This window comes from Scophthalmus maximus, chromosome 2, assembly GCF_022379125.1.
Source record: "Scophthalmus maximus strain ysfricsl-2021 chromosome 2, ASM2237912v1, whole genome shotgun sequence".
In the NCBI taxonomy this organism is placed as follows: Eukaryota; Metazoa; Chordata; class Actinopteri; order Pleuronectiformes; family Scophthalmidae; genus Scophthalmus; species Scophthalmus maximus.
This window is the reverse complement of record NC_061516.1, coordinates 26,357,319-26,385,161: the sequence shown is the minus strand read 5'-3', so window position 1 is coordinate 26,385,161 and position 27,843 is coordinate 26,357,319. Positions and strand designations below refer to the sequence as shown.

The 27,843-nt window shown below is 47.4% G+C and overlaps 1 long non-coding RNA gene across 1 annotated transcript; it reads right to left on the bottom strand.

Annotated features, from left to right (window-relative positions):
* Positions 1-1,175: 1,175 nt before the first annotated feature.
* On the bottom strand, positions 1,176-27,537 carry LOC118300333. The gene is made up of 3 exons (XR_007030063.1): positions 27,448-27,537; positions 27,282-27,357; positions 1,176-1,875 (listed from the first exon to the last, which is right to left on the bottom strand). It is a non-coding gene; the product is annotated as an uncharacterized LOC118300333 (long non-coding RNA).
* Positions 27,538-27,843: the final 306 nt, after the last annotated feature.

The window sequence follows — 27,843 nt, the reverse complement described above, 5'->3', positions numbered from 1 at the left end:
GCACGGAGCTCAGTGTGGATCCACTGTCAACACACAGCCGCTGCTCGGATCTCCATTTCATTTACTGCTCACGTTCCTGCCGTCATGAGGATGAAGCCTTTTCATTTTAATAGCCTCCTCGACCTTTCATGTTCCTTCACACTCTGGACAAATTAGTCTGCTCTGTCCAACACTTTGAGACTCTGACTGTAATGGACACAACGTCCTCTGGAGGGCGACGTCTTCAGACTACATCCGTCTGTCGCTCACGGTCGCCTACTTCTATCTCAAAAACTACTGGACAGATTCAAAACTCATGGCTCCCAGAGCATGAATCCTGTCGGCGGGCGTTTCCTCTGGCGCCACCATGAGGCTGATGAGCTGATGAATGTGGTTTTGTGTGAAACATCTTTACGACTATTTGAAGAATTGTCATGAAACGTGGTTCAAATGTTCATGTTCCTCTCAGGATGAACTGTGTAGTATCTTTGGTGATCCTCTCACTTTTCATCTAACGCCACCATCAGGCCATATTTTTCATGTTTTATCACAATATCTAACTTTTATCTTGAGGCATTGTTCCCCGTTAGTAGCGCTACATTATTAATTTTATCATCATCATTATTGTCGTAGTACTTTTTCCTGTTAGATAACGTTACGTGAACTCTTCATGTTGGATCTGTACATAAACTGGCAAACCAGATGTGATGTATGCATATTAATGTTTTTTTCAGGTTGTATAGTCTCTGATAACTGTTATGCATCATTGCATTATTTATGTTTCATCCACTATGTAGTTCATTTTGCTGCAGTTTGGGTTCTTTCAGTCATTTCTCTGTACATTACATCAGTTGGTACCTGGAACGAAAAAGCTTTTTCTGGCGGTAATGGAGCGAGCGTTGTCTAATACCACAGGCACACAAACACACACACACGCACACACACACACACACACACACACACACACACACACACACACACACACACACACACACACACAAACACACACACACAAACACACACACACAAACACACACACAAACACACACACAGACACACACACACACACGGACACAGCTAATATGCTTTGTGAACATTTTAACCAAAGTGCCAGTAAAAAGACCAAACGCAGATCTACAGACGGGGGAGCTGCAAATTACATTCATGGTGTGTGTGTGTGTGTGTGTGTGTGTGTGTGTGTGTGTGTGTGTGTGTGTGTGTGTGTGTTGTTGATGGTTATTAATCCATGACTGCATGTGTAGTCGTATGATGGGAGTGTGTGATGTACCGTATGAGCATGTTTCTCCATTAATGCTTCACTGATCCCCGGCATGTTCAGGAATATGTGGAAGGAACAAGGATGATCTCTCTCACACACAAACACACACACTCTCACACACACACACACACACACACACACACACACACACACACACACACACGGACAGACACGTTTTCCGCCTCTCAGCTCCATGACACCGGAGTGTGAACGTGTTCTGCTCTGGTTTCTGTTTCCTCTTCAGCCCGGCCTCCTCTGTGACAGGGTCAGAGGTCAGGGTCCACGAGGACCTGCCGGAGAACAGGGGGCCCCGTCTTGACCGCATGGCGAGCCGGGTGATGATGAGATTTGGTCTCAACCAGATGAACGACAACATCCTCCTTTGCCTCCTTTCCCCGTTCTCCTCTTCGCTTCGTTTCTCTCTCCACGAGGGAGGGAACCGGGAGTCAGGAGGGCGGCGGGCTGCTCCTGTTGTCAGCTGCCCAGCCTGAGGGCCTCACAGCTGGGGGACACGTCTGCACAGCCCTGGGCCCTTCATGGAGCTCCAGCAATGACCCAGTGTCTGTGTCATATTCATCAGCAGTGATGACTTCCAGCACGTGACTCGATGGGTCTATCTGTGTATGTGAAGAAATAAAAGCAATGAACATGTCAACAGTTTGGGATGAGGTAACTCGATGTTGGTTCATGAGGACCACAAAGCGGCTCTATTAAACACAGGTGATGTCTTGGATCAGGGGATAGAGGTTCAAGGTCCCCAGAGTTTTAATCATCACTGGTCCACCGCTTGAACATGCGTATTGGCGGTCAACGCGACATTCTATGTATTTTCTATGATTTAATACTCATTTGAATGCTGCGTGAGGGTTCCTCGTCCCTGGAGACTAATGTGAACCTCAAGCAATGAAGAATATATTTGTTTAAAAAATGAATCATCAATAAACCTTCATAACGTAGGTTCGTTTCTCTTCTTATCACTTTTCCGCTTTTTTTTTTTCGATTCGAACATCTGCCGATGTCGGAGGAAATGGAAATACGAAGCTACTGTCCAACCAATCACGCTGCGATCTCTTGTCCCAACGCCCGCAAACCATCAAACTCCTTTTGTCCAATAACAATCCAGAAATGGCCTCCACAGAAATAAACTGAAACGGACGACACAGCTGCTAGTTTCCATTTCCCGCTGGCAGGCCTCTTTTCATTTATTTTTTTACCGATAAAAGTCAAACCTTATTTAATATAATTTTTTTGCGGTGGCTCATATTCAGCCTTTCTCTCTCGAAGTTCTTCCTTCAGTCTCTTCATCCCTGACCTCCGCTCTCCGCCTGTCGCTCGCCGCACTGAGCGCGCTCAGCAGGAAGTGTTGGTCATGAGATGGCGTCATTAATATCTGAGAGGAACGGCTAATGAGGGTTAATAAGACACCCAGCAGGACTGACAGTCCAGTGTGTGTGTGTGTGTGTTCAGGGGGTTTAAACGTCTCCGGCCACAGATGACTGTGAGTGGAGCTGAAGGGACGAAGGCAGAGGAAGTGAACGTTAATAAAAGCTTGAACGGTAACGATCACATCGCACTGCGTCAGCCATCGGGTCCTGGTTCACTGTGAGTTCACGGTCAGCTGGCCGCCGATAGTTGCCGCGGCGATCAGTTAGAGGAGACGATAGATTTAATAACAGGATTCAAATCCAGATTAGACTATTGGAAAAACTAAATGAAGTGGTGAGAGCCACATAAAGACTCGACTGTTACGAGGTGTGTGTTCTCTTCAGTTTGGGTTGAGTTGACAGCGGGACGTTCATTTGAAAAAGCTTTTCTTCTACATGGTGTGTGTGTGTGTGTGTGTGTGTGTGTGTGTGTGTGTGTGCAACCTCAGAGCCGAGTGATGATCTCAGAGTGAACAGCAGCGTCAGCATTTCTTCAAGCAGTTCAACCCACACACAAAATACACACACACACCTGTCAGGACTGCCTGTACACATCTTACACACACACACACACACACACACACACACACACACACACAAGCAGTCACGCAATGCAACTCGCATTATCTTAAATTCTACATGATATTACGTAAATAATTCTTTATAAATTAAAGTTCTGCTGTCGCCCCCTGGTGTCTGGCTGCAGTACAGGTCATAAGCCCCGCCCCCTCCATGTCATGTGAGGTCGTTCTCATCACACTGATGTTCGTTCACGCGTTCATGTTTCTGATCACTTTGCTTCTCACGCGTTATTTGATGATGATAATAAAAACAGGCCTCATCTCAGACGTCATGATTGACAGCTGACACTGATTTCGGGATTGGTCGAGAGCTTGTGTGTGTGAGTGGACGTTTGAAGTCCAAGAAGTTTGATTAATGGGACAATCCCATTTTTTTTTTATCGTTTCATTTTCCGTCAGATGACAGTGGTTCTGTCACATTCTGGGGATTATCCCTCTGTTCCTCTTCCTCCTCCTCCCTCCTTCCTCCTCCTCCTCCTCCCTCCCTCCCTCCTCCTCCTCCCTCCCTCCTCCTCCCTCCTCCTCCTCCTCCCTCCTCCTCCTCCTCCCTCCCTCCTCCTCCTCTTCCTCCTCCTCCTCCTCCCTCCTCCTCCTCCCTCCTCCTCCTCTTCCTCCTCCTCCCTCCTTCCTCCTCCTCCTCCTCCCTCCCTCCCTCCTCCTCCTCCTCCTCCCTCCCTCCTCCTCCTCTTCCTCCTCCTCCCTCCTCCCTCCTCCTCCTCCCTCCCTCCCTCCTCCTCCCTCCCTCCTCCTCCTCCTCTTCCTCCTCCTCCCTCCTCCTCCCTCCCTCCCTCCTCCTCCTCCCTCCCTCCTCCTCCTCTTCCTCCTCCTCCCTCCTTCCTCCTCCTCCCTCCCTCCCTCCCTCCTCCTCCTCCCTCCCTCCTCCTCCTCCTCCTCCTCCCTCCCTCCCTCCCTCCTCCTCCTCCTCCTCCCTCCCTCCTCCTCCTCTTCCTCCTCCTCCCTCCTTCCTCCTCCTCCCTCCCTCCCTCCCTCCTCCTCCTCCTCCTCCCTCCCTCCTCCTCCTCTTCCTCCTCCTCCCTCCTCCCTCCTTCCTCCTCCTCCTCCTCCTCCCTCCCTCCTCCTCCTCCTCCTCCCTCCCTCCTCCTCCTCCCTCCCTCCCTCCTCCTCCTCCTCCTCCCTCCCTCCTCCTCCCTCCCTCCTCCTCCCTCCCCCCTCCTTCCTCCTCCTCCTCCTCCTCCTCCTCTTCCTCCTCCTCCTCCTCCCTCCTCCTCCTCCCTCCTCCTCCTCCTCCTCCCTCCTCCTCCTCCCTCCCTCCCTCCTCCTCCTCCTCCTCCCTCCCTCCTCCTCCCTCCTCCTCCTCCTCCTCCCTCCCTCCCTCCCTCCTCCTCCTCCCTCCCTCCTCCTCCTCCTCCTCCTCCTCCCTCCCCCCTCCTTCCTCCTCCTCCTCCTCCTCCTCCTCCTCCTCCTCCTCCTCTTCCTCCTCCTCCTCCTCCCTCCTCCTCCTCCCTCCTCCTCCCTCCCTCCCTCCTCCTCCTCCTCCTCCCTCCCTCCCTCCTCCTCCCTCCTCCTCCTCCTCCTCCTCCCTCCCTCCTCCTCCTCCTCCTCCCTCCTCCTGCAGCAGCTATATTAAGCAGCGTTCAGCAGCGCTGACTGTTGTGTTACTGTTCACCAGGTAATAACAGCTGTCATCTGTGAGGACACAGCAGTGGAGGGAAACGTTAAAATTCCTCACACGGCTGTCAGCTCCACCGGTAACCTACGCCGGTGAGGAAGAAACAAAAGAGAGGAAGAAAAGGAAAGAAGTGGAGGAGAGCGGATTTACAGTATTAAGGAGCTAAAGAGGAAGTGTCCGGCCATGAAGCACGTTGTCATGAGTCCTGACAGCGAAGCTCCACTGTGACAATCTGATGACTCTGTGGCACCGACCTGATCCCAGAAGTGTTCACATGATCGAGTGACTAAAAATGGATGGAGAAATTTGACTTCAAACTGACGCAACACTGACACGTGCACAAGTATAACGTAAGAACCGAACTCCACCACAGATACAAACACAAGCGGCTCGTTCTCTGGCATGTCTCCGAGCGTGGCTACGCTTTGACAATTTTGACGCCCACCTTTCCAGAAGTTGACACCAAATGTTCCACGCCTGTCTCCCTCCAAATGTGTGTGTGTGTGTGTGTGTGGGGGGGGGGGGGGGCTGCCGGAGGACACTCGTGGCTCTTCTGTCTGCTCAACGACCCCCTCTCCTTTACTTTTTCGTTTACTCTCCTTTAATCAAATTTCCTTTTCTGTCCTCGCTTTTTCTCGTCTTTCCTTATTTTTCTTTCTTACCCTTCATTTCAAGTTGCGGGCCCTATATTTATCTTCTCTCTATCCCCCGAAGCGAGCTCTAACAAGGCAGTGATGATGCTGACATATTTTGGCCGAAGTCATGTTTACTCTCTCGGCCTCATTAGTACAAAGTCATGGTCGTCCTCCTCCTCCTCCTCCCTCCTCGTCCACCTCGTCCTCCTTGTCCTCCTTGTCCTCCTCCTCCTCGTCCTCCTCCTCCTCGTCCTCCTCCCTCCTCGTCCTCCTCCTCCTCCTCATCCTCCTGGTCCTCCTCCCTCCTCGTCCTCCTCCCTCCTCCTCCTCCTGGTCCTCCTCCCTCCTCCTCCTCCCTCCTCGTCCTCCTCCTCCTCCTCGTCCACCTCGTCCTCCTTGTCCTCATTGTCCTCCTCCTCCTCCTCCCTCCTCGTCCTCCTTCTCGTCCTCCTCGTCCTCCTCCCTCCTCGTCCTCCTCCTCCTCCTCGTCCTCCTTCTCGTCCTCCTCCTCCTCGTCCTCCTCGTCCTCCTCCTCCCTCCTCCTCCTCCTGGTCCTCCTCCCTCCTCCTCGTCCTCCTCCTCCCTCCTCCTCCTCCTGGTCCTCCTCCCTCCTCCTCGTCCTCCTCCTCGTCCTCGTCCTCCTCGTCCTCCTCATCCTCCTCGTCCTCCTCCTCCTCATCCTCATCCTCCTCGTCCTCCCTCCTCCTCGTCCTCCCTCCTCCTCGTCCTCCTCGTCCTCCTCGTCCTCCTCGTCCTCTTCCTCCTCCTCGTCCTCCTCCTCGTCCTCGTCATCCTCCTCCTCCTCGTCCTCCTCCTCCTCCTCATCCTCCTCCCTCCTACTCCTCCTGGTCCTCCTCCCTCCTCCTCCTCCTGGTCCTCCTCCCTCCTCCTCCTCGTCCTCCCTCCTCCTCGTCCTCCTCCTCGTCCTCCTCCTCGTCCTCCTCCCTCCTCCTCCTCCTCCTCGTCCTCCTCCTCGTCCTCGTCCTCCTCGTCCTCCTCATCCTCCTCCTCCTCGTCCTCCTCCTCCTCATCCTCCTCGTCCTCCCTCCTCCTTGTCCTCCCTCCTCCTCGTCCTCCTCGTCCTCCTCGTCCTCCTCGTCCTCCTCCCTCCCTCAGTTCCATCAGCCGTGACAACATCTGTCACTTAGGAACTGTTTGATCGTCATGTCTTTTTCTTGACCACCGAGCGGCTCGGCGGTAAACTTTTACATCGGAAGACTATGAGGAGGAATAAACGTTCTTATAGCTTAGAGTGGATCGGCTTAATTGCTGCAAATCCTCCATCCGCCCTGAGGGAGTTCTCCGACTCGCCCAAACAGAAGAGCCGCTGCCTCGACGCCACGTGAACTGAACTCGCCCGGTAAATTCCCCCCTTGAGTGGCTCCGGATGTGAATGTAAAAGAATTTGCTCCTAAGGGCCTTTCATGCATATGCAGGAGTTGTTTTCTCCTGCTGCTGCTTCAGTGCTTGTTCGCATCCAGAGCCTGTGAAGTTTCCTTTTGGATGTCGTAAATAAAAAAGAAAAATAAACGATCCAGGATTATTCCGTTTTCAAATGTACCGCAGGAAATAAAATGGATTTAAGTTCTGTAAAGAAATGAATTCCTTAAAGGCAGGATAGTCAGAATCCTGGTCTCTAAAAAGATTCTTTACCCGGAGTTCTTAAAACTATCGTTAAAAAACTAAGATGTAAAATATACGTGAACGAGACTTTTCTAATTTCACCTGAGACTTGACGTCTACTGACCTGAGACCCTCTCTGGACGCGTCAGAGGACTTCAGTCATGAATAACTCGTCCGTCTCAAATAATCAACGCTTGACTTGACTTGACTTGAGACATGGACTTGGTTCATATGACTTGAAACTTGGCTTGGAATTATTACTTAAAGAGTAACCTGGGCGTATCATATCAAAATACTTGAGAGTCGATTCTGTCCATGGCAATAAACCTAAGACTCGGTTCCGACTCGTTCTGTCTAAAAGGCTTCAGACTTGTTCAGGACCTGTTTTTTCTAAGACTAAACTTAAGACTTGGACTCATCCCGGATGAATGCAAGACTTTGTTTAGACTTGGTGGAATAATTCCCCTGGACTTGTCTATGATGACTTGTCTAAAACCTTTGCTTCAGACTTGAAGTTGTCTCCAATGACGTGAGACTCCTTTGTGACATTTCCTTGGATGTCTTCCGACTCGTCCTGGCTCGTGACTTGAGACTCAAAGCAACTCTACAAACAACACTGTAAGAGAGAAGCCGAGGAAGAACCGGACGTGTGAGAGAAACAGGATCTGACAACTGGACGTCAGTTAATCAAGAACTTGTCAAGGTCTCAGATCAACCTGATTCCATTGAACAACTTCATCCTGTGACTGAGATGAATGTTGGATCACTGAGGGACTGGCGAGGCCTCAGTCTTTCGTATTCTAATTTATTTTCTTCATAACTTGCAAACTGAGTTAGGTCTAATAAGCAGGTTAAAGCATTATTATTTCCAGGGTAGAGCTCCATCATTGTGACATGATATACCCTGTCTGTGGTTTCTCTGGGAGGGGGAGGAAATTGCCAATAAGCTGGTGAGAGAGGAGCGAGGGAGCGTTCGGTGACTGTGGTCAGAACGGCTGCAAGCTTTTGTAGATGTGACAGGAATTCACAGTGAGACTTCCGCTCGCTTCTTGTCACTCCAGGTCCCATTCGTTCACTCCGTTGACGTTTCATTAGATCCTTATGTAAAGAGTTTTACGTCTGGAAACAAACAAACCTCAAGTTGAATTGTTAACGTAAAAGATTGTATCTGGAGCGACAACAAAAATTCGACCTCCGAGGTATAATGGAACGCAGCATCACAAGCCCACACGAAGTTCTGCGGGGAGGTAAACATCTCCATGGTAACAGCGAGCTGCAACAATGAGAGAGGTCGATGTCACACTTCAGGGTTGAGGGTCGTGTAGAATGTCTCAGTGACATTGCGAATAAAACGATCGATTTATGGATTTTCCCCTGCGGAACCTCACTGTTGAGCTCTATAAGTATAGTGATTCATTGGAACCATCAACGCTCAACTTTGTATGTAATTGCATATATATTTCTTTTCAGGTTCTCCGAGATTCATTGATTCAAATTGGAAAAAAATTCTAATTAACTGGCTGAAAAGAGACGAGGAAAAGAAGGAGAGGAAACAAGGAGGGAGGAAAGGACATTTTTAGATCCCCAAGTCAGCAACAAATCACACACACACACACACACACACACACACACACACACACATTCCCCTCCTCTTTCTCTTTTTCAAAACAATCTGCAAACACCAGCAGAAAACACAACAATAGCCTATTAAAATAAAATGTGTTTCCATCCATCCTCCGTTCAGCCCCCGATCCTCTATCTCTCTATCTATCTCTCTATCTATCTATCTATCTCTCTATCTATCTCTCTATCTCTCTCTCTATCTATCTATCTCTATCTCTCTCTCTATCTATCTATCTCTCTATCTATCTATCTATAATAATCATTCAAACTCAGCAGGTAATAGAAGATGAATGTCTGTCACCACAGTGATCGGTCAGTGATTCATCTCTTGTAGAACCCGTATCCATTTCATGCAAATGAAGTTATTGTTTGCGTTGGAGCAGGGATCCATCGCTTTTGTCCAGAGGATCTATGTTTGCTGCGCCCTCCTCCTCCTCCACCACACAAGCCCCTGCTCTCCTACACACCTCTTTGTGTGTAATTAGATTAGGCTGCACATTCTCCATGTGGCCCACATTATGTCTCCCAGCAGCTCATATTTAATTCTCACTCCTCAGCAGCTTTTTGCTGCGGCTCATTAGAGTCGCGATCACCACTGTTTGGTTTCCAGCTCCGTCTAGATGCTGTGACGGATTCTTTCACCTCCGCCGAGGAGGTGCCCTGTCCGTTTGTTTGTCAGCTGGACGTTGATGAGACGCGTCCATCGACGGACGCCGTCTGTCTGTTATTCAGCCACGTACACACTCATATACATTGACAGGGAGCAGAGCGGCAGCAGACTCGCCGCCCTCCTTGGTCTCCCAATGGCAGGTTTCTATTTAAAGTCCCTGGTGTCAGACCTTCCCAGCGGCACATGAATGTGGCGTAACCGCTGCAGATATTTGTGGCAGCTGTGAAACGTTGTTTGTTTGTGTTTAATGGGGAAATGTTGGCAAACCCGACAAACTGTGAAATGTCTTGTTGACATCCCCTAGAGGCAAAAATGTTCACTACACCTCACAACACGCACAAGAATTACTTTTCTTTTAAATTCTGATTTTATAAAGGGATCATCCTCCGGGGATCAGGATCATTCGCACTACATGATACGATAATCTGGCCAGTAGCTGAGATATTAGGCTTCGGACTGAGCAATCCACCGGTAATGTTTACCAGAGACATATTCTGCTCATATTCAGATTCGTAATTGTGATTTAGGTTTGGGTAGGTAAAAGGCATCATATGTCTCCTTTAACAGTCAAATCATGAGACTTTGATGCAACAAAAACACGCTGACACTGAGCAGGGAGGAGTGAACCAGCGAGTGGTTTCGGGATCCAACTTGCGACGCGAAGAACGGAGGCTGTTTGAGACCGAAGGGAGGAACTGGCCTGTGTTTGTCTGCTGTTCCTAATAAACTGCTCAGGGAGACTAAGTTGAGGGACTGATCAATGGACCACACACGCCTCGAAGCAAATTAAATCAATGAGAGCCTCGTGTTGCAGGCGACAACGGCAATACACCTAGATTAATACAATACATTATCAATAACCTCATCAACATCAGTACAAAGATCAAGACGAGGACGAGTCAACGAGGAAACAAGCAGCTGAATGTTTCTACAAGTCGTTACTCGTAGGAACTAATTCAAGAGAACGTTTTCTTTACGGTGATGGTCCAAGAGACGCCTTCACAGACCTGCAAGGCTCAGTGTGTGTGTGAGAGAGAGAGAGAGACCCACAGGTTATAGTAATCCTCTCTCGCTCTCTCAGCCTGCAGGTCTCACAAAGTGTTGAGCTGGGAGAAAAAGACTGGGATTTCTCTACACCAGCCGGACCCGTAACCATGGCAACAAGCATCAAAGTTGACAATGAGTGGTCCTTCACACACACACACACACACACACACACAGTGTACAGTTAAACTGCACGGCTAATGGACGGCAGAGTTCTGAATCGCTCCTGTTTACTACAGAGTGCGACACATTTTGTCACGACCCGAATCTGAGGTCACGGAAACAGAATGATGAAGAGAGCTCATCGCCCTGCAGCTATACACAAAACAAACCACACACACACACACACACACAAGCAACTACACAAAACCACGAGCAGAGATAAAGCAGCGCACGTGATCAATTAAACACCGTCCGCTTGGATTAATCAACACTGGTGTGTGAGAAGACGAGGGAGAGTGGAAAACTCTTGATATGAACGAGCGGAGACTTCTCTCTTTCCCTCCGTGGAGAAGCTACACATTATGCAGTTTTTATGCCCTCGATTAGCATACATCAGCCTGAAGCAGTGTGTGTGTGTCTGTGTGTGTGTGTGTGTAACAAGGTGTCCAAATATCCCTGTCAGCTGCCATACAGGAGCAAACTCTCAACACTCACCGGTAATTACAAGAGCTGTGTGTGTGTGTGTGTGTGTGTGTGTGTGTGTGTGTGTGTGTGTGTGTCTGTGTGTGTGTGTGTGTGTGTGTGTGTGTGTGTGTGTGTGTGTGTGTGTGTGTGTGTGTGTGTGTGTGTGTGTCTGTGTGTGTGTGTGTGTGTGTGTGTGTGTGTCTGTGTGTGTGTCTGTGTGTGTGTGTGTGTGTGTGTGTGTGTGTGTGTGTCTGTGTGTCTGTGTGTGTGTGTGTGCCCGTGCAGAGCTGCTGCAGACAGTTGGATACAGCAGAATGTGGAGTGTGGTGTTTTATTTTGACTTTCACTACTTTCTTTTTTTCCCTTCTCCCCTCAACATCCGGCCCTGCCTCTCAAATTTGCTCTGCCGCTGCTCGAAACTGTAAATCTCCATTTGAAGTAGGCGTTTGTCTTTTAAAGATCTCAAGTGTTAATTATAATGAAAACACGAGGGCCTCCTGCACAGTTTAACTGTGCCACATGTTCAGGTTATGATCATGTGTTTTAATTATTTCAACAAACACAGAATGACTGATTCGACTCAGGGGCTCCTGCACCGATTATTGGAATCATTGACATTTAGTGGGCAGCCCTGATTATTAACACACACAAATACACACACACACACACACACGCACACGTACACTCGCACGCACACGCACACACACACGCACACGTACACACACGCACACGCACACACACAGACACACACAGACACAGACACAGACACACACAGACACACACAGACACAGACACAGACACACACGTACACACACACACACGCACACGCACGCACACACACACACACACACACACACACACACAGACACACACGCACACGTACACACACACGCGCACGCACACACAGACACAGACAAACACACACACACACACACACACAGCGAGTGACAGCAGTGTCCCTGGGCTGATCCCTGACTTTCATTTCCATTTGACATTGATGCCCCAGCGTTTCTCAGTGATCGCCGCCTGAAGCGTCTCACTCCGGCTGAAACACAACTCCTGCACCGTTACCGTGACAAAAATGAAGAGCTACAGTCTGTTCGGCAGAATCTGAACGGCCAGCCTTTCAGGTGCGTTTAAATTCGACGTTAGCCATCGCGAGGACAGAAGAAAGCACAGTTATGACCCGATGACGGCACCAAGTGAAGAGCCGGAGATTTGTCAACGTGGAAGGAAATTTCATTCAAAACCACGAATGTGAATCTCACGTTGGTGCACAAAGAGGATCACCAAAGACATCAGGCGTCGTCTTTTTGTCTGTACCAAAATTCTTTAAGCAATCTTTGATTTTAAAAGTCGAACCAAGTTTTGGCCCTCACCTGCAGTCCAGAGCTTTCAGGTAGAGACCGAAAGGACGAGATGGCGGAGATGCTTTACCTCCGTAGAGTAAGTGGAGATGATTGGTTGAAGAGTTCAGACATCCAGAGGGAGCCAGAAGGATGAGGTTGAGGTTTCTCAGGCATCTGATGGAGATCCTCCTGGGCCCATTCCATTTGAGGTTTTTCTGGGTTGACCCAGAACTCGCTGAAGGGATTATATATCCCATCTGACCAGGCAACAGGCCTCAGGATTCCCCAGCAGGAGCTGGAAAAGAATAGCTGGGGAGACAAGCATCTGGAACACCCTGCTCGGACAAATAACCTTGAATTAGCGAGATAAAGTGAAAGAATGAATAATTCAATCCAAAATTGTTGAGATATTTCAGTCTGGACCAAAGTGACCAACGGACTCCGTGACGGTGTCATTCTTATATAGATACTGTCAGTCATGTAGGCCCCCGGGAACCTTCTTAACAAGATTCCTTAAGGTGCTTCCTTTGACTTGATAAAGGTTCCTCCACAAATCTCACTAGTAAGAAGGTTCTTTGAATCTTCCCAGAGTTCCTTGAGACCCAACGGGCAGTACGTGAACACAACCTGGGCGACGTCAGGAGGATCTAAACACTAAACGTACTCAAATGATGCCTGTTCACAAACCGTCCACAGACGAAGTGTTTAGAAACCTGTTCAGGATGAGGTGACGAGTCGTGGTTGGGTCACAAACTCTTAAGATTTAAAAAAATAAAATAATTCATTCATAATTTATTCATTCACAAGTAAGTGGTCCTCACTACCAACTGCCAGACAACCGCAGGATGAAAGCAGGAGGAGAGCGTCGAGGCGAGTGGTTTCTCTTGAGTGCTGCTCGGCTTGTTAACCAGACTACTTCCGCCGTCAAACCAGATTCACAAACTGAATCTTTTGTCGAAACTAAGACACCATGTGGTTTACACGAAAATCCACTTGCTGCCCAACTGGCGTCCGCTCGGCGCCGGCGCTCTCACTGCGACGTACTCTGGAGAAATCTCTGCTCTCCGCCTCAGGAGCAGCACTTTAGACCCCACGACAGCGGATTCCTCCGGAGCTTCAAGTCGGATGTTGCCTGAGGGGTTTGTCCCGGCCAGACGGCACAGATCACGTTAGCATCACAACATGCAACAGGCGCCGTCTGTCTTCAGCCGAGATGAAACATGAACCGCCGTGGGGTCTTTTACATTAGGTCCTAACTTTTGCTTATGGGTCTTCTGCCTCTGTTACATGCCACCGTTCGCTTTAAAGATCATTTTTTGCTCCTTCCAGAGTTTGATTTCTCAGTTGTGTCTTATTTACACATTTGCATAATGAGACCCTATCTTAATAATCAGCGTCCGTCTATGACCCAAAACAGAAAGATATTCAAATAGGAACAACTGTGATCAGCTGCATTTAAAAAAACTAAACCTGCGATTACAAAAATATTTTTTGTCACAGTCACGCAACCAACTGATATACTGATATTGATATTTGGATGTTTAAAAATTACATTCATGTGTTCTCAACCAATAGTAATTCCTCAAAATATAATGTTTTTCATACAGATGTTTTTGATCTTGTATGTGACCAACACACAAACCAAGCTGATATTAGTTGTTACCAGGAGCAAAGAGTTCAAACTGTATGAAACCCTGAGTTCAAATCATTTTTCAGAGTTATTGTCTTTTGGTGAATCCGGCACAAATAATAACATGACCACAATAAGTTTCTGTTATTTTCAGCCATCAATCTCCAGAATTTCTAACTCTAACCCTTTTTTTGATGATCAATTTATTGTGCCTGCCGGGCGCTGGTCCCGAGCTTCTCCGGAGAGATCGTCCGAGAGGAGATGCTGCTCCGGACATTGTCTGGAACTTTTCCCGCCAGAGACATTTGCGGTCAAATTGCAGGTGAGCGAGTGGACGTGTTGATGATTTCCAAACAAGAAGCCTGAGTTATCGTCGTGTGCCGCCTCCTGCTGATCTGCACACAGACGACGCAGAATGTTCCGGAAAATGTTCGTCATACTTGAAACTACGGAGAATGACCATGACGCAATTCTGCGGCATTCACACCTCCGGACAATTTAGAGTTGACTCAACCTCAGCCGCATGTTGAGACTGTCGGAGGAAGCTGGAGTATCCCGAGAAAACCGACTCCGGTGGGCTGACGGGTTCGAAACCAGAACCTTCTAGATGTGTGCTAACCACTGCTCCACCGTGCCGCCCACACAATCGCCCATTGGACCGGTTTAAGTAGAAAACGGGAGAGCTTGTAAAGACATTTGAGGATGATTAAGCAGCTAACAGGCGACCTGAGACCTCTGTGTGTTTGAGTGTGTGTGTGTGTGTGTTTGAGTGTGTGTGTGTGTTAAGTACTGCTAATGTATTTGTACAAACATGGTTTCAGGTTTTTGCGTGTATTATTGAGATCTGTGTTCACTGCACTGCATCTCTCAGGTGCTTGTGTGTGTGTGTGTGTGTGTGTGTGTGTGTGTGTCTGTGTGCTTGTGTGTGTGTGTGTGTGTGTGTGTGTGTGTCTGTGTGCTTGTGTGTGTGTGTGTGCTTGTGTGTAGCGTCTTTCCCGCTGCTCCTTAAAGTTTGATAGGTGGGGAGTGGCGGGCGCTGCCTCATCTATTTTTAAAGGAAAAGTTACGCAGGCGCTCTTGTGCTTTGTTCTGCCTGTTCGCTGGCCTACTTTAAACTTTGCTTCGACAGCAGCAGCAGAGAATCACATGTGGAATCCGCTGACTGTCGTAAACAACACGTTCACACCTTTGAAGCACAAGACGAGGAGGTGTACAGTACAGAACAAGTTCTCCCTTCATGAACCAGAACCAAGTGGAACATCACACACAGTAGAAGCTCGAGGCCCAACTTTCCTTAGATTCAATCAATCTGCACCAAATCTCACCCGCTCATAGAATCAGTCACCAAATGTTTCATCAACATCCATGAATTATTCTCTGGGAACTCAAAAAACGTCTCACAATGTTAAAGCTACAGTGTGATATATTTAGAAGAACTTAATCACAACGATTGAGTATATTGTCCATAACCATGTGTTCATCTAAGAGTTAAATATAGTCACATGAGGTGGGCCGACCTCCGTGTGAGTCTCCATGTTTCTACGTCCTGTTGAATACAGTTGTTGAACTAAACGCTCCAAAATACGTCGCGTTCACGTTGAATTTTCAGACGCTGACGGAAACTGGGAATGGAATCAGCGGTGCGCCGCCATAAAGTGTCCCCTGTCAGTCGCTCAGTTGGTTGAGGTTTGCAACTTTGCCACCAGATGGCGCCAGAAAATTACAAAAGCTACACACCGGAGCTTTAAAAATAGTGATGGATCCCCCCTTTGTCTGAGACAACGCCACAAATTCTTTCTTGGCCCATTTTCCATCTTTCCACCGAGTTTCGTGGTCTATTTCGTAGGGTCTCTGTTCAAACAAAGTTTAAAATCTGCACAGACACGACGGGAAGAGGTCGAAATAAAAACACAAGTACTCTCAGTAACAGTCATAATCTCGTCAGCGGGAAGCCGGCGGAGATGTGGCGCTGCGGTTCTGAGAGTGTTTCTTTCACGTGGGTTCGAAGAACGACACGCTTCAACCCGTGTACGACAGCGTGTCGGGCGTCGGTGTGACGGGGTGCTCAGGTTCGGCTATGATACGAGTGCAATCTATAATGTAGAGAAAAAACACGCAGCAGCTTAAATACACACAGGCGACCAAAGACGCTGCTGGGAGTGTGTGTGTGTGTGTGTGTGTGTGTGTGTGAGTGTGTGTGTGTGTGAGTGTGTGCGCGCGTGTGTGAGTGTGTGCGTGTGTGAGTGTGTGTGAGTGTGTGTGTGTGTGTGCGTGTGTGTGTGTGTGAGTGTGTGTGTGTGTGTGTGTGTGTGAGTGTGTGTGTGTGTGTGTGAGTGTGTGTGTGTGTGTGTGAGTGTGTGTGCGTGTGAGTGCGTGTGTGTGTGAGCGTGTGTGAGTGTGTGTGTGTGTGTGTGTGTGTGTGTGTCGAGGTGTTTAATTTTAACTGTGTGTAGACCAATTCATTTATTTGAGTGTTTTTCAAACGTGAGTGTTTGCTTCTGTGTGAAATATGGGAATAAATCATTCAACTGTACATATGTACATCCATTAATATCTGTTATAATGTGTGTGTGTGTGTGTGTGTTCTTCTGAATGTGGTCGGTTAACGTTTCTGTTAATAACATTGTGCGAATTTTTACCCCAAGAATAAATTATTCAAGCAAAAACACATTTAAGTCATTGTGACTCTGTGTGCATGTAGAAGTCAGTGTGTGTGTGTGCGTGTGTGTGTGTGTGTGTGTGCGTGTGTGTCCGTGGCCCTCCCGCTCTCCGATCACTCCCGATTTCCCGCCTCTGCTGAGAACACACGGCCACAGTTTGATTCATATAAAAACTGTTATGGTTTATTGATCAGGGACATGAATTATGAACGTGCTGTTTAAAGATTAACGGAGCCTCTGGGACGTCCTGTGATCATTAAATATTAACCTGAAATACACAATGAAAAAAAAAAAGTAATGTTGTTTGTGTAATGAAGCAGCTTTGAATCCACTGTAAGTTTTTATGGTCACGTGAATCAAATAAAGCGACGCGAGGTCGTCCGCGAGGCCCAGCGGCCTGAGACGGGACCGGCGATGTCCGGGTTTGACGCTTGCCTCTCAGCACTTCTCCTGAGAGAAGGACATACTTTACTCAGCCAATCGCAATGCACAACCGATGCCTAAATCGGACGCAGCGTACGCGAGGCAGCCATGATGCGTACGCGTAGGTAGAGCGAGCCGATCCCAGCTGACATTGGGCAGGAGGCAGGTTTCAAGGTTCATGGTTCACGTCAGCAAATGAGAGCCACGTTAATCTGACGCGCGTCTGTCTCTCTCTCTCAGCTGGACAGTGTCTGTTGGTGTTGGTCTGTGGTTTTCAAACAAGACGAGGTTTAGATAGAAACGACTCTCCACTAATGCAAGACGTAAAGCGACAGATTGTCATTGACTATTGATCAGAATATTGAATTTGTTGGATACACCGGGCGACACGGGTGCACATCACATCAGCTCCTCTGAGGTGGGACAGATCAGACGACGTGCCGGACGAAGCGCAACACATCTTACAAGGTTTTTAATAGGCCTGATCGTCCGCGAGCTAATAAAACAAACTGCTGCTGTTGCTCCTGTGAGTCCAATATTCTGCCATAATAATAATAAAAACCCTCTCACAGGGAGTGTGTGTGTGTGTGTGTGCTAGATCATACCGGCTGCACTGCTTACTGTACATGTTTGAGCTCATTGATTTACTGTCTTAATTATTCGCCTGATAAACACTGTGCCGAAAGTCGCCCACATCATGAAGAGTCCCCCTCAAAACTTTATGACCATCACAAGAAAAACCACACGACCAGCACAGAACGGTTTGTATCGCTATTGCGACATAGCTAACGTTAGCATGAGCAGCTGTTCTCTTACAAATCTATGAGGAACGTCTTCTTCTGAGTCTATCGCCTCTTTGTTTATCATTGCAAGCTAACCAGCTAGCCCCGCCCCGCCCGTCACTGTGAGCAGCAGCCAAATCATCACGGTCGCCCCCTGGTGGCTGGCTGCAGTATAGGTCATAAGCCCCGCCCCCTCCATGTTAGCAGATGGGACAAAATATTAAGGGGAAAAACAGTTCGATGAAGTGGCTCGAGTGTATCAAGCAGTGAACTGAATATTTCATCAGCCATCCCATCATCGTGACAGTTAGCCTGTCACCTGTGTGTGTGTGTGTGTGTGTGTGTGTGTGTGGAGTGCTACGTATGTACATGCATATTTATGTACTTGTCCGTCTGGCAGCAGGATTAGTCAAAAACTACTGAACCGTTTTGAAAATAAGTTAATGACACCGAGACGAACTAAGCAGCGTTGACCTGTTTCGTCCCGTGTGCAGTGTTTCTGTATGTCGTGTAATGCGCCGCTGCCTCTTGATTGGCTGATTGGACGAGCGCATGCAATCGAATGACGAAGGAGTGAAAAGTGAGAGTCAAAGTTGTGAATCAGAGTTAATTAAAAAACAAGGAAACGGGTTTCTGAGTAGACGATGACACAGCAGAGTGTCTCTTTACCTTCTTCTGCCCCTTAATCTTGTTTTCCATCTGACCCCCCCCCCAGACCAATGCCTCTGAGAGATGGCGAGAGGTAGGGAAGGGGGGAAAAGAGGAAGAGAGGGGGCGGGCGGCAGAGATGCCATTTTATAGCAGAGTGACCTGGAAATGTCAGAGATGAGGAGTGAGAGTTTCTACAACACACACAGACACACACTCACACTCACTCTCACACACACACACACACACACACACGCACACAGACACACACACACACACTGCAGGTGGTTCTCTCTCGCTCTCTCACTTGTAAAAGGACTTTGGTCTTTGAAGTAACCGAATCTGTATCAAAACGAAGCGACGCAGGAAACTTGTATTACATCAGCCATGAGACACGATTTTCTCGCCGGCGCCCCCACGTGGCGACGGGAGGTAACTGCTGGACCGACGTCGACCAACCGCAGCTCCGGATCAGTTTGACTCCGACCCGTTGTAACCGAGCACCAAGTGCATTTATTCCAGAAGTCTGTGATTTGTTTTTTGCAACGGATTCCAGGAAACTGCACGAAGTAAAGACAAAGCTTGAATAAACTGCTGCACTTGAACCAACGTAAATATTTTCTCCTTTGCAGATTTTAACGAAGTGAATATGCATCTGCACAGGTGTTTTATGAGTAGACACATTCACATTGTCATACGTTTCAATAAAAGGATCCCTAAGATGAAAGTACAAAATCAGCTCCAATACACACACACACACACGCACACACACACACACACACACACACACACACACACACACACACAGGTTCCCCTACGATTTACTGCGTCGTCTCCCTAAGTGGGTCGAGCGTGGAACCGAGTGACCACAGATCACACACACACAAACGAATTTCCGCGGGAAAACATGAATAAATGCAGAACGAGGTGTTTAATCAACAGAACTGATTTCTTTTGGCCTCTGCTGGAAAAATAATCTCCGAGACACATTAAAAACCGGCCCGAGGGCCGAATGAATAATCATAACACGCTCGGCCGTTTTTTCTCTGGTAATAAACACACTCTCACACATGCTTGTGACAACGCTGCCCACTCCACTCACATCCCTCCACTTTCTATTTATACCGCTCCGCACTTTTCGGCTGCTAATCCCAAAGTCGGAGGAGAGAGAGAGAGAATCGGTGTTTTCTGTTTGTTGGGGAGAGTTTCTCTGTTTTCTCGAGGTGACATATTTAAGGAAACCCCTCAGGACAGGAAGCTGCGCCCCAGCATGAGTAACACAACTCATCCATCCAACATCCATCCATTCTTCTGGCTGTTTATGTATCAATTCTGCTACTCGTGAAGCTTGTCAATGACTCAAACATCCATGTCTTCATCAAGTCATCCATCCGAGCAGCTTTCCATCCAACTATCAAGTGTTTTATTCATCCATCTAACAGGCAATCTGGCTTTTAAAGCTACAGGGTGTAATATTTAGAGGAACTTATTCACAGAAGTTGAACATATTGTCCATAACTCTGTGTTCATATATGAGTTAGATATAGTTCCATGAGGTGGACGGACCACGCTCCAGAATACGTCGCGTTCACGTTGAATTTTTCAGACGCTGACGGAAACAGGAAATGGAATCAGCGGTGCGACACCATAAAGTGTCCCCTGTCGGTCGCTCAGGTGATTGCGGTTTTGCAACTTTGCCACCAGATGGCGCCAGAAAATTTAAAAAAAGTTACACACTGGGAGTTTAAGTCATCCATCTGAGCAGCTTTTCATCCATTCATCATGTCTGTCATTCATCCATCTATCAAGCAATCTGGCTTTGGAACTATCCACCAATCCATCATGTTATACAGATATTTATTTATCAAACTATTCATCTACCAAGCCCATCTCTTATATTATCTCACAGTCCTTCCATCCATCCAGATAGTTCTTATCTTCTTCTTTATCCATCATCTGATGCTCTTTTTGTGGTTAATCCATACAAGACAGTCCTTCCCTTCTTCCGACAACCACTCCCCATCCCTCCATCTTTATTTACTGGACTATACCGTCAATCAGGCCTCCTCTTTTTAAACTCAACTCACCAACTGTCCATTTCAAAATCGCAGATTTTAATCATCAGACGACTGAGATTCATCTTCCCCTGGCGACTGAAGCTTCCCTCAGACGAAGCTGCAGAGTGAGCGCTCCTCACTTTCACACTGTGCTCTGGGGAAAAATCATTCCACCACCTGAAGTCGTCCCGTCTGAACGAGACGGAGACTGCTGCTCCGTCAGGAAACTGTTAATACGACACAGTTTAACATATAGTGTCAACAAAAAATGTCCTTGCACATTTCCGTCTTTAGCGAAATTAGCAAACATTGTTAAAACAAATAATCAAAAGTGAGTATGTCAATATGAAAAAAGGAACAGGTCTATTTCTCCATCCTGTCGTCCATCAATCTATTTATTCATTCGTCCATGTCATGAGTTCATCTATTCACTCCATTCTCTTCCTCTATCTGACATACGTCCCATAACTCATCTATCCGTCTGCCAACTGCCCCCTGATCAGGGGGGGGGGGGGGGGGGGCAGCTAGAGACTCAAGTCTCAGACATTACATCAGATCACATCATCACGCCAAATTACCCACGAGTCTCTGCTCATTTGTCTCCCCGTTGTGTCCAATCTGTCCGTCTGGCTGCAACGCTCCACCGGGGCGGGCGAGCGCTGGGAGACCCGATCCCCCTCGGACTGAAATCAAATAAATAAAAGAAGGAAGTGGATCTGCAGGGGGCAGGAAGCAGGAGACGTTTACAAGGTGGTGAGTACAGTACGGATGGAAGGAGTCGGTCCGCTGCGCTGAACCTCAACGCTCTACCTGGGTCACGTCTGAACTGTCTCCTTCATTCATCACATAGATAATCAGTCTCACACACACACACACACACACACACACACACACACACACACACACACACACACACACACACACACACACACACACACACACACACACACACACACACACACACACACACACACACACACACACACACACACACACACACACACACACACACACACACACACACACACCTTCTATCTGTCCCTGGATTAATGAAGCGAGTATAGTTGGACTGAATCTTCTTCTTCTTTTTTCCATCTCGTCTTTCATCCGTTCTTCTCTTCCCCCGGGGTCATACGTGTTTCTGCAGTTCATTCCGTCCATGACTTTCTGTTTTATAAACCTCCACATCTTCACCCCCCCCCCCCCCCCCCCCCTCGCCGCCTGCGGCCGCGCAGCTGTGGATCTAAGGAGCGTGACGACCTCTGACCTCCAGTCACTGATCATTACAAGGCAAAGAACCAACAAGACACTAAGAACAACTGCGTTTTTAGAAGAAAAAACTACAAATGCACCATTTATGTTTTTTTTTTTTTCATGCAGTGGATTATGGGGGAGTGAAGATCAAACAATATTCTGTTTATGTCCGTCAGATTTGGACTTGAATGGATTCAAGCTCCAGATTCTGATTTGAGAGGAACATGGATATTAGCTTGATCTGAAATGTTCCCATAGTTTATATATCTGTTCAAAACAAGATGGCTGAAAGAAGTTCTCTCCCTCTCTCTCGCTCTCCTCCTGGCAGTCAGTTTGAATTTACTGATTAGCCTTCAGCTAACCTGTGGACGACAGGATCCACCGGCTCACGTCCGTCTGGATTAAGGTCGCCGGTTAATTCGTCCTGTTGCTCTTGGCAAAATACCGAGTCTGGAGGAAAAAGACGTTGAGGGGAAGAAAAAAAACGAACAACTAGAAAATGCATCTGCATGAAGAGAATGACATTCAGGAATAAGGAGTGTGTCTGTGTGTGTGTGTGTGTGTGTGTGTGTGTCTGTGTGTGTGTGTGTGTGTCTGTGTGTGTGTGTGTGTGTGTGTGTGTGTCTGTGTGTGTGTGTGTGTGTGTGTGTGTGTGTGTGTGTGTGTGTGTGTCTGTGTGTGTGTGTGTGTCTGTGTGTGTGTGTGTGTGTGTGTGTGTGTGTGTGTGTCTGTGACTGTGTGTGTGTGTGTGTGTGTGTGTCTGTGTGTGTGTGTGTGTGTGTGTGTGTGTGTGTGTGTGTGTGTGTGTGTGTGTGTGTGTGTGTGGCCTCCACATCTTCCCTCAAGTTCGACACTGAGGTTCATGTGTTTCGTATCAGCGCCGAGTCGTGACACTAAGACACGGATTCGATATGTAAATCGATTCGTAAGATTCTATGATACAATTCAATGCAACTTCATCTACTTTTCAAACACTAGACCATGAATGATACACTATGTCATGCGCACACACACACAAACACCATCCTCACTACTGTACATATGAGTGTGTATTCTGACAAGTGTATTTGTGTGTTCACATATAGAGAGTATGATATAGAGTAGTGTGTTTGTGTGTGTGTGTGTGTGTGTGTGTGTGTGTGTGTGTGTGTGTGTGTGTGTGTGCCAGGTTATCAGGACTGTCCAGCTGCTTCATGGTCAATAAGCTCTTTACCGGAAAACACACACACACACACACACACACACACACACACACACACACACACACACACACACACACACACACACACACACACACACACACACACACACACACACACACACACACACACACACACACACACACACACACACACACACACACACACACACACACAGTCAGTCTGATAACAGCAGCGTCCACTCCTCCTCTCAGGTTCACCACCCGGTACTGTAGTAAATGTATTGTGTGTATATTCAGACTGTCACTGTCTACGACACAAGTCTCTCTCACGTGCATCCCGATGACACATTAATTGAAATACAGTGATCATAATGAAGTTACCCCTAAGATTTGGACCGTTGGCTCCGCCCACTGATGTTTTGTACCGAAAATCAAAATGGCAGACTTCCTACAGGCTCTACACACACACTGATGTTCCCGCTGGTGTGAACTCGTCCGACTCGGTCGATCTCCTGCTGCGTTCTTATACGTGAAAGGTAAAAACTCCAGACAAAGTCTAGAGACAATTTTTTTCCGGATATTTTCCCGCAGCTCAAACAGCTTGAACGAATCATGGGAGTGTTTTGGCTGCAACACGTAATGAACCAATCAGAGAGCTCCTTAAAGTCCAGGTGGTGGGATGATGTAACGGAGGATTTTCCAGGTAGTAAGAGACAAAACTGTGTGTGCGCGTGTGTGTGTGTGTGTGCTGTATTCCCCTGCCTCACATACACACACACACACACACTCTCTCTCTCTCCCTAGTGTGTGTTGTGGTGGGTTTTTGTTCCCTGAGCACATTCGCTTTCTGCATCATTCACCACCCATCCAACCATATAAACACACACACACACACACACACACACACACACACACACACACACACACACACACACACACACACACACACACACACACACACACACACACACACACACACACACACACACACACACACACACACACACACACACACACACACACACACACACACTTGGTGATATCTTCACTTCAGACACACCAAATTCCGACCTGAATAATTGATTGAAGAGGAACCCGTGGGTCTCGGCTGAAAGGAACATTATTTTGTTAATTCCTGCTCACTGTGGTTTCCTGCTGAGACGCACTGACCCGTGGTGACCCCTGACGTAACAGTGGTTCAGTGACTGAACGTGGTTTACATTAAATATATTAAATAAGTCAAAATTAAACTCAAAGGTAGAAAAGTGCGACGGAGTATTAGGGCCATGTTGAGAGAAAATAATTGGAGACTTAGAGAATATGTCATAATTTTACAAGAATAAAGTCGTAACATCGTGGGATTAAATTCGTCAATTAGGTCTCTTGAGTTATTTTATTGGAGCAATGTCAGAATAGCACTTTGTGAAGTTGTGAACTTTTTTCTTCAGTCTGGGTCAACGAGCAAAAAGTGTTTCCTGAACGTTGACCAGTGATGACATGACAGTGACTTCCTGTTGTCAGGGCTCACGCCTGTTTCCTGGGTTGTTGTTTATTTCCGTGATACAATAAAATATAAAATACATTTTTTCTAGTTAATTTACGACGTTTTTCTTGAAGTATTGCGACCACTTTTTTTTTTCCCCCTCAATGTGGCTCTAACACTGTAAATACTCTGCCCTCTGTTGGTCATTCGGGAGAATACAGGTAGGGAACATAAGGGAAAGGAAAGTAAAGGGGTTTGTCGTTGAGGCCGTGGTCTCAATAGAGAGGAATTAAGCCTCAGTGTTTATATAAGACGCCTCCTCAAGACAGGAGGATTTATATAACAGGAAGGAGGAAGGATGAGATGAGGAAGTTTGTAAACCAGGGAGTGAGATCTTCAGTGATCAATATAAATACTCTGCTCCGGCTCTGTGTCTCATTCATAAACACACACACACTCGTTCTTGGTCGGCTGCTCACAGACGCATCAGACTCAGTTAAACTGAGATAACGTGAGATTAACTATCGAGAATCGTCCACAACAAGTTCAACTGGTCCACGCAGGGTTAAAGGTTAAACCCGTTTGGATACGACCAACCAGCTCAACTCTTTTTTCTTTAAAAGCAAATAATTCAGATTGACCACAGACTGACCTCTTGATTATTTTTTTTTTTTTTTCTCTGCCTGAACTTCAACTTCAGTTCAAAACAACAACGAGGCCAATGAACTTCGATTCCTGGCGGGACATCAGCCGACTAACCGTAACCACAGTAACTAGCCGCCCCAGGACACTGACGTACGGATCTTTTAATGAGTTGCACCGTCAGACGAGAAACATTCACCTCCGTCCTCTCGCTGTACGTCGTCCGACCGTCTGTATGAATATCGTCGGGACGCCGTGACACACTCTGACTCCTGACCTCCTTACAGCGCTGCTCTCACCGCGTCGGTGGATGGAGGAGACGAAGACGTTACGCGGCGCTCTGGCGTCAGCACAGAGAACCACGGAGAGGCCGCGTCCCAATCTGCCACGAGTCTGGACTGTGGAGCTGGAAAATACTTTTCACCTCAAGTGCTGAGGAGAATATGCACTTGAAGATTTCTAGCAACAGACAGAGAGGAGATGTCTGTGATGACGATTCCACAACGTGTGTGAACCAGTGTTTCTGTTTTTATGGGGGAAATTTGAAAATATCTGGTAATTTCCGTTCGTTAGCGGCAGCGTCGCGATATAAACGCCGCCCACTATGTCAATCACTATGAGATTGGACCGGCAATCACTTCCCAAAGGAGGACGATCCAGACCGTGATTGTCCGACAGAGCAAATTCAAATGAGCTCGCAGTCTTTCGTCTGGGCCCCGGTCTAACGCTGCTTGTGGTAGAAGTTGAGAAAAAAGCTACATTTTTCAAGCGGCGTGATAGGCGATCAAATGACGTTAATGCAAATACAAATCCTCATCAGAACGCCGGGGGAGGGAGGAGGCGAAGGCGGCGGGTGAACCCGGTGCGTTCATTTGGTTGTGGAGGTTTTCTTTCTCCCTTTAGCGCGGACGGCTAGCATGGCATGTTAGCGCCAACGACGGCGGGAAACTGTGGTTGGTTGTTGTTGAAAGGCATACGTGCGAGAGCACCGCTACAGTTTGTGATTATAGAATCATTGCAACATCTTTCAACAGATCTCATCATCATCATCATCACATCCATCAGTTTTTTTCGGTGCGAGGTTGTGTAGTAAGCTACTTGTGCATGTTGTCATTTTGTCAAGGACGATCGCTGCTGCTTCTGTTATCGATAGCGCATCTTTTGCAATGATTGTAAATAAAGATGGCGGACATGACAGGGTCCCAACACCGAAGTCAATTCACCGGGATCTCCCCCTGGTGGCTGGCTGCAGTATAGGTCATAAACCCCTCCATGTTAGCTGATGGGAACATGGAGCAAGACGTCAAATAAATGTTTCCAAAGAAGTTTTGTCATTTCCCGTAGTTTTTCATCAAGTTACGACTCTGCAACCTGACGTCAGTTCGATTTGAATTTCTCGGGACAACATCTGGGTTTCAGCGTGGAAACGTCTGATCTCTCTGCTGATTGGCTGTTTGTGCAGTAAAGCACGTTAGCGCAGATAATTGTCCAGACTCGGACTGTGAATCTGAATTAAACTATTTCTTTTTGGTGGGGTGAATTGTTGAAGCTCCACATGCAAGTAAAGAGTGAAGACGATGTGAGCTCTGCAGCCTCCGTCCCTGTGCGAATAAAGTTTTATTCAAATATTTGGACGTGCTGCAGTGACAGACATTGGTCCCACTGGATTATGTCAGAGTCCCTGAGCAGATTATTATGAATCACGGTGAAAATGAGCAGTGTGTGTGTGTGTGTGTGTGTGTGTGTGTGTGAGAGAACAGCTGTGGGGAGCTGGAGAGGTGACGAGTGTGTGTGTGTGTGTGTGTGTGTGTGTGTGTTTCCATATGTCAGTGCAGATGAGGCTCTGTGGGGACGGAGTGTGTCGGTGCCTGGGGAGCAGAGTTTCCTGTTTGTCGGTTTGTACAGTAAATCAAATACACAATCCTTCTCAGAACCGACAGAACTCGGCAACGGTGACTGTAGATAAAGACGGGCGACGTGACAGCTCGTCAAAAGTGAAGCCGGAATCTAAATGGATTAGTTCTATGTAAAATATTGCTCTGCGTAGCGACTAGGAAAATATGGAAATACTCAAACCTGAGTAAATGCACTTTGTGATCCAACGTCCACATCATCCTGGACCAACGACGCCTCACGTTCGTTCTGCTCCTCGCTGCACAAACCAAACAATACATACGTACGAATATTACATGTTCCCATTTTAAATACCTCGACATTCGTGGTGTTGAAATATCTGACTTACTTGGATTAGTCCATGTGAAGCTGCACTTGTCTCTTCTCACCAGGCCCTGGACTCCGACGCCCTCTAGTGGCGTCTATCACTTACTCTCACTGAGAAAAAAAATATGAAAATCTGCATTTTCATGTTTCTCAGTTGCTTTGTTCAAGTGTTCAGAAAAAAATGATCATTTTCTTATTGAGTGATACAAATTAGTTTATCTTTTTCTTTGTTTGTTTCAAACGTGATTGTTTTATTTGTCCCGCCGGAAAAATAAATAAGTACATTTACTCGATTTCGAAATGCTTGTACTTTGAGAAATTCCGTTTTCTGATTATTTATAATTCACCAATTCTTAAAAAAGAAATACTGATGGGCTGTTGTTGTTTTTACTCTACCTCATTTATTTGGCAGATAAAG